Source organism: Crinia signifera, chromosome 1 (genome assembly GCF_055691185.1).
Source record: "Crinia signifera chromosome 1, ASM5569118v1, whole genome shotgun sequence".
Lineage (NCBI taxonomy): Eukaryota > Metazoa > Chordata > Amphibia > Anura > Myobatrachidae > Crinia > Crinia signifera.
In genome coordinates, this window is record NC_139217.1 from 154,257,164 (window position 1) to 154,269,007 (window position 11,844).

General features: G+C 42.5%; 1 protein-coding gene across 1 annotated transcript in view; it reads right to left on the minus strand.

The window, feature by feature from the left end:
- The window catches only part of TMPRSS9 (transmembrane serine protease 9), a 117,628-nt gene extending 106,714 nt beyond the window's left edge, over positions 1-10,914 (minus strand). Inside the window, exon 1 of the mRNA XM_083174840.1 lies at positions 10,744-10,914. The gene's annotated coding sequence lies outside the window, so the exon portion shown is untranslated. The remainder of the gene's footprint in view (positions 1-10,743) is intronic.
- Between the last annotated feature and the right edge of the window lie 930 nt (positions 10,915-11,844).

The following is an 11,844-nucleotide window of genomic DNA, read 5'->3' on the forward strand; positions in this document are numbered from 1 at the left end:
GGAAAGCACAGGACACTAAAGGTGGGGCCCGGACGAGCGCTGTCTGCGGCAGTGAGGAGGTGCCGGCCACCACAGTCAGATGTGTTGGCGTCCTACCCCTGCTGCTGCAATCGTATATATCACCCTACTCCACAATCACAGTGACAGCAGTGTTTGGGGTGGGGGGCAGCAAGAGGGAAGCTTGCTCCTGTAACATGCAGAGCGGAGGAGGGCAGCAGCGAGAGCCCAAGCACCTCCTGCCCTTGCAGTGCCTGCTTTGCCTCTCCTTCCTCTGGCTCACACAAGGAGCTGGGAAATATACAGAGAAGGGAGGGGGCAGAGTGGGGGACATACAGTGAAGGAGCGTCAGGCTGGGGGACATACAGTGAATGGAGGCAGTGATGGCCATTCAGAGAAGGGGAAGCAGGGGCAGGCTAGGGGACATACAGTGAATGGGGGCAGAGTGAGGTACATAGTGAATAGGGGTCATACAGTGAATGGGAGTCATATGGTGGAGGGTCAGGCTTGGGGACATACAATGAATGGAGGCACGGATGGACATTAAGAGAAGGGGGGCAGGCTGGGGGACAAAGTGAATGGGTGCAGTGTGGGGAACATACAGTGAATGAGGGACATACAGTGAAGGAGGGGCAGGCTGGGGGAAATACAGTGAAGGGGCAGGCTGGGGGACATAGAGTGAATGAGGGCAGAGTGGGGGACCATTCTGATGTGATTAATGATTCAAAGAATGTCAGGCTGAATGGTCGGCCCCCACACATTTACACTTCACCAAATCTGGCGCTCGTCGCAAAAAGTTTGGACACCCCTGCTCTACCTGAAGAGCTAATCTATTTACCAAAGAAAGTCCAGACCTGGCCAGTGGATTCAAACTTGGCCTCAATCCCTCTATTCCTGGGCCCTCAGCACCTAGCCCCTCAACTGTCCTTAGCCGCTTATCATGTTCCTCAGCCCCTTGTCACCACCCTTAGGCCCCCATCAGCTTCCTAAGCTACATCTTCCACCACCTTGCTCAACCAAAGCAGCCATCACTTTCCTCTGTCAAAGCTCCCATCACATTCCTCAGCCACAGTCCCTATCAACTTCTCAACCACAGTGCCCATCACCTTTTCAGCCACAGCTCCCATCAACTTCCTCAGCCAAGCTTGCATCACCTTCCTTAGTCACATCTTCTCATCTTCTCATCTTCCTCAGCCTACAGGCCCTTACTCAACCACAGCCCAATCACTTTTCTCACATCCCAATTTCAGATACCGCGTGTATAAATACTTCATATTTAATCAGGAAAATAAACAGGCCTGTTTTGATTAATTCACATTGATTCCACATGTATAAGTAATTTACATTGAAGCCCTATGACTGAGGACAAGAATTTAACATGAGTCACATGTAAAATTGATTTTAAGTATAGTTTGGTTAACATTCATTTGTGTGTGTGTGTGTGTGTGTGTGTGTGTGTGTGTGTGTCAATTAAAAGCTTTATTTTTGTGTGTGGTGCATTTAAACTTATAAAAATGAGTATGTAATGTAATGTGAGTCACCTAAAATTACCCCTATACTCTCTGCATTTAAAAATAGTTCTGCCACCATTGGCAAAACCTGTGATTATCAGTAGTTACTTAACAATCATTAATCGACAATCATTCAAAACGTGGACACTACTATACTTCAAACATTTCTGGAGACTACTGTATATACAAAGAACACCCCAAATCTGTAGTGGCTAGGAAATTCCTGAAATTCAAACTCTGCTGGCAGCTCCCAGTATTAGGTGATGCTGCAGTGCAAGCAACTATACCTTCACAAACATCATAAGACAATTTAATCTTCATAAGTGCCCCTTCCGACCTACCAAGCCACAACCTGTCCCAGCTTAGACACATTGTTATATTGCAGATACATAAAAATTGTTGGCACCCCTAGGACAAAAGTTTCTGTTTCTGTGTGTCCACATATTGCATGATTGGCAGCCACCAGTATTGTCTTTGCCTGTTATGTACATTGAATTGGCCCTGGACCTCCAATCCAAGGCACCCTTGCAAGTGTAAGGTGCCACAGCACACAATCAGGTGTATTCAATACTCCAGCGAGCATGGCACAGTGTTCTCCATTTTTCGTTCGCTGTGCATTCTCCATTTTTTCTACTGCTCGCCATGCCTTCTGCTAACCCTATTCAATGTGTCAGCTACTCGCCGCCCCTGATGGCGAGCATTGACCAATGCGGCGTACAAGGAGTTAATAGCTCCATTTGTAGGCAGTGTTCAAATATTGCAGAGATATGCAAAAAAAAAGATTCCAAAGCAGCTAATGTGTGAAAAGCTGTGTATCTCCAAATGAAGTGAGGAAGAAGAGGTAAATCATGGGTAATAACTGAGGTGAATCATTTGTAGAATAATCAGTGAGAAAAAAAATGCATCTTGGGGGAAATAAATACCACAAAAAAATGAAATATATTAATGTAGCGCTTCTAAAGAAAAAAATATATATAGATCCTTCAAATAATAAATAATAGATTTGTAGACACCAAAAAAAAAACAATAAAAAAGTACGTAAGTTGAGTTCACCTAAAAAAAGATGCCAAGAGCAAAACGGATAGCCATACCAAGTGAGCAGCGTTCTCCATTTTTGCATTGAATACACAAACGGCGAGGTACAAAAAATTTCCCATAAGAAAGCAAAGGCAAACAGCAGAGATGCCCAAGCGGCGAACAGGACAAAGCTCTCTGTTTATTTTTGTCAAAACGGGAGCGTTGAATAGGGCGAGGACTATTTTTGGAGAGACGACTGCCCTTCTTGCAAAAAAAAAAAAAGCGAACCGCGCTGGAAAAAAAGCAAATTTTTTTTCTGAATAGTATTATTCTTTTGTTTTGAAAATAACTGCAATCAGAACCAGACGCGTTTCGTCTCCTTGAGAGACTTCATCAGGGGTTTTAACAATCTCTAAAATGTAATATACATAAAATATTTTTTTTACAACAATGTATTACATCGCATTTACAACATATATATATATATACATACATCCAGTGGTCGAAGTGGAAATTTTGAAGTGGGGGTATGGAAATTTTGAAGTGGGGGTATGGAAAAGTAAAGAGTGAATATAGTGCGCACCTTCGGACACCCCCCTGTCCATCAACGTCCCCTGCCAGACTGCCCCGTTGTACAGGGGTATTACAAAAGCACAATATGTGCTGCTGAGTGATCAGAGAGCATCCTGAGGGGGAAAAAAAAACTTTTTTTTTTTTATCTTCAGATTAAAGTGGGGGTATGCCATACCCCCGTATACCGCCCCACTTCGACCACTGCATACATCTATATATAGATATATATATATCTACATATAGATATATATATATATATATTCTTCTGCTGCTGCTGCTTCCCACTGCCCGGCACCTGCGGCTACCAGCTCCCTGCCACTGCCTGGATCATGCCACTGCCCAGACCCAGCCGCTACCCGCACTGCCGCTTCCTGATCCGCGGCACCCACCATTGTCTGCTCCTGCACATGGGTGTGTGCCAGCGGTGCTTGACCACTGGCACACACCTACAGATCGGACCCAACACATTATGGGTGCTAAAAATCACCCGCGATGTGCCGCTGATGGGTCCGATCTGATAGATTGAACCTGCAGCAGGTTCAATCTGTACGGTCCTACCCGATGCGCAAGGGACCACGCATCGGGTCGGAGGGGGTATCATATACATCCAAATCGGCCCAAAACTTACTAGTGAATGGGGGCTTTTAGTATATTCATTGGCTAAGAAATTTTTGCCTACCAACCAGCATCAAGGTGACCTTGTATCTCTGGTGGGTCCCTAATACTAAGTTTGCATCTGGGGTGTAGGACCCCAAAAAATTATACTATCTAGCAAATTCAGTTTTGTACCAATATTTAACCCTTAGCTTTTGCTTCCTTTTTATTAACACACTATGGGCCAGATGTATCAAGCTTCAAAGTGATAAATTGGAGAGTGATAAATAGCTAGCCAATCAGCTCGCACCTGCCAAGTTACAGGCTGGGTTTGAAAAATGACAGGTAGGAGCTGATTAGCTAGTTGTTTATTACTCTCCACTTGATACATCTGTCCCTAGCACCTTAGTTTTTCACTTATGTGCTTCCCTGGAGTGACTTGGATTTTGACGTTTTTTTCTCGGGCTCCCGCATCCCAGAGGTGGGGCTGGAGGCAGGGCCTGAGCTGACGGTGGGAGATGAGAGCATCTCCCAGAGCAGGCTTTTCCATTGCATTGAACGGGTCCTGGGTCACATTGACTCGGGCACAGTGTTCCGGGTTGACCTGGTCAGGCCTTTTACACCACCTGCAGACTTGGTATTTTGTGCGCTCCTGTGCAAAAACCTGGGTTTGCAGAGCTGGTGTAAAATGGGTATAACAGGAAAGTCCCAGAGCTGCTGCCCACCTTACCCATTCTGCCCACTCAAACTTCCCATCACACCCTTGATTCCCTCAAACTTTGACTTAAGACTACTGACATTCCTTAATGCTTTGTTTCTTGACTGTCTCGGTGTGCCATCCCTATACTGCTGCTATATGGAATCTCTGGAGAATGGAACTAGTGCAAGCTACTGTTTAAGATTTTAATGCCGACCTACACAGAATCAGCAATGTTCTAATAACAACAACACTATGGGCATTGCTATGTTGCATAGGAAGATGCGTAGGAAGATCCATAACATGTACTAGTGGAATAGATGACTGAGCTGCAGTGGTGCTTTTGTTTTTGGGACATTGCAAGGACTGTAACGTCCAGCCAGAACTTCTTACAATTCACCTTGCATTACCCGCACTAATTACAGGTCTCTACTGTGAGAGAATCAAGCTCAGGGCTGACAAGTACATATTGACTGCCATAACAGATAAGTGATCAAAGTAAAAAAAATGACACTGGTGCCAAGTGTATTGTCGTGTAACGTGAACTCATCCAGCACACAGAACTCAAAACACCTATTACCTACTCTCATACTATGAATTTCATTGTTTATGTGAGGTGGACAATCAAGACCATGGATGTGGCTTCACTGCAATCCACAAAATTTCATGCTGCAGTCTCATATAGTGGACAGTGATAACAGTGATAGTGTGCCGGAGAGCATAAAAATGGGGTCAATAACATTGTGCTGATGTGCATGTCATTCAATAAAGACTGATATGTTTAATTGTAATACCACTGGGAAAGCCCCAGTTACCTGTCACATGCCCTTAATACCCCTTTCACACCAGAAAATGCAGGGACTTACTGGGAATATGGTCCCCAGCTCATGCAGGGACATTCCCTTTTACACCAGCCTAGTACCTGCATTTTCTGGTGTGAGGAGGGAGAGAACGGGCGGGGGAACCCAGCAGCTCCATGTACTAACAGCGGTGGGGGGTGGTATGGCACCTGGCAGCTACATGTCCCCATAGCGACGGGCAGTGGCAGACAGGGGGTGGTGGCAGCTGGCAGCTCCATGTCCCCAGAGGGAAGGGCGGCAGCAGCAGCAGGTTCCCGTCCAGGACCGGGAAGCCGGGTAAGTACCTTTCACACTGGCCAGTATTCCGGGCTGGTCGCGGGTGCAAACCTGCAGGAATTTAGGCTGGTGTGAAAGGGGTATTTGTGAGGCTGCTTTTCCTATTGTATGAGCTTCCAGACCTTTTCATCTGACCATGAAGGACAAAGTGAAAGCAGGGATGAATCCTTCAACAGCATTGGGTGTCATTGCACCAGTGGTAGAAGCCAACCCATAGGTGCTATGTTGATGCACTAAAACAGATGGTTCTGTCTGCATCTGATTTGACTGTGGAACAATTAAGATCTGATATGGTTATTGCACAGAGTTTTACCGTCTCGGATTCTGTCAAATCACATATTTATGAGAAATCATCCATGTTCACCACATCATGACACTTACCTACAGGTACGCTATCTTATGAATGTGCAAATGGCAGGGAAGTAATCCAAGGATGCATGGAGTATCTCAATAAGGGATGCCATTGTGAGATCATTGTGGATGACAACCTAGTTTGGGCATAAGAACATGGCATGGTCCTCCAAAGAACCCACGAACTTAACAGGCATCTGCATTTTTGTTTGCGTCCAACTCAAACCGAGGGCCTTTCCTAAACTCACACCCATCAAGGCATCCATACTATACACAATAAGCTACGTAAATACAAACATTGGAACAAATCTTATTTTTAACATGGGGAAAATGGGAACTATTCGGCATCACTTCTGCAATGCATTCCACCACTTACCGCATACACACTAAAGACATGTACTATCATATGTAATTAGTATTGGAAGGACAGCTCTCCTGATAAAATCATAGGCTTCTACAGGTTAATGATTGTCAGGGCAAATACTTCATTTTTCATTGTTTTGGAGGAATATTCCTTAGTACACCCACACTTATTCCTTTATCTTCCACACATTTTTGCATATTTTAATGTTGCAATATTTGGCTTATGAAAAATCATTTTAAAAGTTATATTTTATTTCAAGTCCCCTGCTGAAAAACAACCTTACGTCATTACCCTATATATCACCAACTCACCAATAACCAGCTTATACCACCCCTCGTCATTATCCTCCTAAAATTAGACTTCAACATTGGGGGTGATTCAGGTTGGTTTGCAAAAGCAAACTCCTTTTTTAATGGACAAAACTATGTGCATTTCAGGTGGGGCTGATGTAACTTGTGCAGAGAGAGTTAGATTTGTAGTTATTATATTTCTGTGCAGAGTAAATACTGGCTGATTTATTTTTACACTGCAATTTAGATTCAGTTTGAACACACCCCACCCAAATGTAACTCTCTCTGAACGTGTTACATCTGCCCCACCTGCAGTGCATATGGTTTTGCCCAATAGAGATTACGCTTTTGCGAGCCAACCTGAATTATACCCATTATCCTCTTTAAAGTACCACCTCACCATTACCCTCCTCACTGCACTGCCTCTCCCCTAACTCCTCTCAGAGCACCACTGACTCGCTTTACAGTGTTGCATTATTATTGGCTTTATAAATTATATAAACTATTTCAACTGGTAGAGAAAACAGAGAAGAGGTTGATCAAGAAAATAATAATATGAATGTAGCAGTTTCATAAACCTAGGTAATTAAGCATTGGGTTATTGGTCAACAGTTTCAGAGAAGAAAGCAAATAGGTCCATATTATGAAGAATTGTGTCTTTTTAATGTAACAGCCATCAAATAACTAAGCACCATGGGTGAGAATTATCAAAGCTTGGGGAGAAATTAAGTGGAGAGTGTTATCATCCAATCCGCTCCTGTTATTTCACAGTCTGTGTCTGAATCTGATTGGTTGGTATCTCTTTCAATATTATCTCTCTCCAAGCTTTGATAAATATCCCCCACATTGCCCCTGTGGAGTGTTAGAAACAGAAGCCTGACTGAAGTAAGTCCACAAGGTTGTGTGGGGAAAGGATGCATGCAAAGCACATCTAGGTAACCCTCTGAAGGAGCTTGGAGGAAAATGGAAGCTGAGAAATGGAAGAGTAGTCAGAGAGCATTTGGGTCACAATTTAAATAAAAATGTGCTTGAACAAAGATGGAAAGATAAGAGTGGAGATGGACAGATTACAGGTGTAAATGCGGAGAACAAGCACATGAGGGTGCAAACAATTAATTTGTGAACAGGAAGTAGAGTGGGAGAATATGTAGAAAGGAACAGGTTAGGTTGCTGTCTGAGTGGGAGGATACAATACTTATGTTTATTTAATTCTGTCCTCCATGCTTTTAGATTTGATGTAGCCACCATAAGGTCGTTACAGTTATTAACAAGTCAGAAAGACATTTCAGCTGCCGTGGCAATTACAGTACATACAGTATCCGCTAGTTACCAGCCCATCAAAATGACGGAACACCATAACAGTAATGTCAAAAGAACACTTGAATTCATCTGGTGACCACTGGTGTGCAAAACACTTTGATTTCCCCCATAAAAGGTGAGGAGCAGCATTAGCCTTTTACTAGATAGGATGTCTTTCTTAAATGTTGATATACATTTTTTATAAAATCCCAGGGAATAGGCTAAATAAAGTCACAACAACATACGCAAATTTGCATGCAGAATAACCCCCATAGTGTAGCAAGAAAATCTACCCATGATATTCCATATATAAAGGGATACTGTAGGTCCTGCTTTCCTTTGTTTGACACTTGAAAACGTACAATAGTATATAACAAAATGAAGATGGAATTTCATTGTAATAACATTGTTTAACATGATCATTTTCTTTTTTAATATATCAGTAATATATCCAATTGTAGAACTAAAAAGTCGCACATATAACAATCAGTAATCAATTCCACTTAGACGCCTATCAGATGTATTGACCCCATATACTCCTTAGCAGATAACAGCAAATTATATTTATTTATTTACTAAGGGTTGCTTATATAGTGCAGCAAATTCTGTTGCGATTTTACAATTGGAAACAGTCATAAAACAAACGGGTATTTATATACCGTTAAAAAGGTAGTAGGGCCCTCTCGCGCAAGCTTACAATCTATAGCAGGGAAGGAGAACCTCCGGCCCTCCAGCTGTTGTTTAACTACACATAAAGCATGCTTTGTAAGTTTTAGCATGGCCAAATAGCAAAACTGTAGCAGGGCATGCTGGAATGTGTAGTTCAACAACATCCGGAGGGCCACAGGTTCCCCATCCCTGATCTATAGGGATGCTCCTTTAATATTAATTTGCCATTTACAAGCCTATTCTTAATTCAATACCACTCTACAATAAAAGTGATGTATAATGAAATGAGCCTGTATTATACCCCGACAGTACTGGATCATCATCATCCATGGAAACCTAGGCCTCCCTTTGAGCCCCACCCACTGGACACTGGTGTGATTCTTGATCGGCTACAGGAGATGACATTTGCCACACCCATATGCCACACCCACACCACAATGGTAACACCCCTTCTGCTTCTTACAGTAGGCCCTTTTCAACCCCAGGCCCATTTATCTCTTAATCTAGCCCTGTGTGAGGGAATGGGTTCTAGGAGGTGAGACACAAAATACAATAGCTAGGACACAACCTAAATTAATACTGACACTGAAAACTTTTATTAATAATATAAAATAATGTATGAAAAGGGCTGCAGGGGTGAGTTGAAATATACCAGTAAAGCAAAACTGAGCAGAGGCAACAGGTGATGGCGACACATCTAGTGGACTACTATTATACCCAGTGGTGCCGAGAGGGGGTTGGAGATACAAATTACCTGGGCCAAGGTGTGGCAGAGGGGCCCAAGTAGCGTGGAAGCAGCAACAGCTCTTCTCAATCCAGAATTTTTTTTATCTGCATTTTATTCTTAGGGTACATGGCCACACCTCCTATGATTAGGCCAAACCCCCTAAGAGTACCTGGGCCCTGCTGGGCTCTCTACTGCCCTGATTATACCTAAGAAAAAGTGACGCATGAAAGAAGAGAGATTTATTATTTTGGTTTACTATTGTACTATAACTTGCAAACTTTCCTTGTGCTCCTGGAACAGGTTGTGTTTGAAAAATGGTTGGCTGCTACGTTATCACCGACGACTTTATCACTTAACCAGACTTAATACATCTGTTCCCAATTATTCTAGATATATGCTTAAACACATCCTATATAAACCTAACTACAAAAGGTACTAATTACTGAATGACCCCTCTTCATACTTACATACAGGAGATTCTGTGCAAACTTGTATAATGTTTCTCTTTTTTTCCCTTTTATTGTTCTTTTTCCCCCTATATTACTATTACATTCAGTTTTTATCAATGTATATATTTCACTATTGGCTTTTATTCCCAAATTGATTGCTATTCCAGCAGAACTATTATGCTATTTGCCCATTAATACTGTAAGTGAAAGTTTACGTTGATGGGATATGGTCGATATCAAGATGGTCAACATACTGGAAGGTCGACAGGGGTCTAGGTCGAATTGGGTCAAGTTTGACAGGGGTCTAAGTCGACATGGGACAAGGTCCACAGGTTTCAAGGTTGACACAACCGTTAGGTCGACATGGGTTAGGTCGACAGTCAAAAGGTCAACATAGGGTTTTTCACTGTTTCTTGAACCGACATGTGCCGACAGGTGGTATTTCATGCCTTACCATCCACTAGGGCGTGGTGTGAGAATAAAATAGTGTGCCAAGCGTAGCGAGCCATGTGAGGGGAAGCGGTGCACTTAAAATTGTGTCCATGTCGACTGTGTCGACATTCGGTTTTTTTTTTTTTTAAACCATGTTGACCTTTTGACTGTCGACCTAACCCATGTCCACCTAATGGTTGTGTCGACCTTGACATCTGTCGACTTTGTCCCATGTCAACCTAGACCCCTGTCGACCTTCCAGTATGTCGACCCAACGGTGTTGACCTAATGACTGTTGACCAACATGTGTTCGACCCAATGATCCTATTCCACATTGATACGTTACATTTAAATGAAATTAAAAAAGGTTGTGTAACAATCACTGCCCCTTAAACTTGCTCTAAAATTCCATTCTACTTTCCAGCGAACCAAAACCAGACTGTCTGGAGTATAACAAAGCACAAATCCACTATGTATGTTCCGCGCCTTGTGCTTCGTGCACAAAAGTCTTAGATGTGCCACATTTACTAGACAACCAATACCACTGAGCTGGTCACTCATTGTAAAAGTACTTATTTAACCTGTGAGACACAATCATACAATAAACAGCAGTAATGAGATAAAATAACATTCTCACCTGTCCTGGATGAGTCTATGCTCTGTATAGGGGAGTCCTTCTGTATCCTAAAAGGACAGTTCCCAAAACCACAGCTATGTCCCATAAAATTCCCTTGCTGCATAGACTGTACTCGTTACCTGAGTCGATCCTTTTTGTGCTAAGAGGGGAGGAGACACAAAGCTCTGTGGTCTATGAATATTCAGAACTCAGAGCAACATAGGATTGGCTTTGGATGGGAACACATCTTTTTGGATTCAGAGATAGAATGGAGCTGTCCTGGGAACAAGGGCTACTGAGGTAGAAGGTGCCTGTTAGAAAAACAAATGGTTATTATACTGTAGGTTCAGGAGTGCAGCAAATAAAGGTAAAGGTATACAAACATTGCCTTCTGTGCTTAAGTTCATTAGTCATCATCTGTTGTATATTCCTTACTAGTAGATGATAAACTGTGTCTAATAATACAGATCACAATTTTACTGGTCCTTGAATATTACATAGAGATATACCTGTAAATCTCTTCAATAATTATGCATAGGCACACCTGTATACTGTATATCGTTAGTTGATATATACTGTATATACACACTACCAAACAATTTCATATTTTACATGAAAACTGACTTTTATTTATTGAATGAGTTGCAAAATTAATAGAACATATAGTTAAGACATTGGCAAGGTAAAAAATAATGATTTTTATTTGAAATAATAATTTTGTCCTTCAAACTTTGCTCTTGTCAGAGAATGCTCCTTCTGCGGCAATTACAGCATTGCAGACCTTTGGCATTCTAGCTGTTAATTTGTTGAGGTAATCTGAAGAAATTTCACCCCATGCTTCCTGAAGCACCTCCCACAAGTTGGATTGGCTAGATGGGCACTTCTTCCATACCATTTGGTCAAGCTGCTCCCACAACAGATCAATGTTGTTGAGATCTGGTGACTGCCGTGGCCACAACATTACAGACAGAATACTAGCTGCCTGCTTTTTCCCTAAATAGTTATTGAAGAATCTGGAGGTGTGCTTTGGGTCATTGTCCTGTTGGAGGAGGAAATTGGCTCCAAATCAAGCACTGTCCACAGGGTATGGCATGATGTTGTAAAATGGAGTGATAGCCTTCC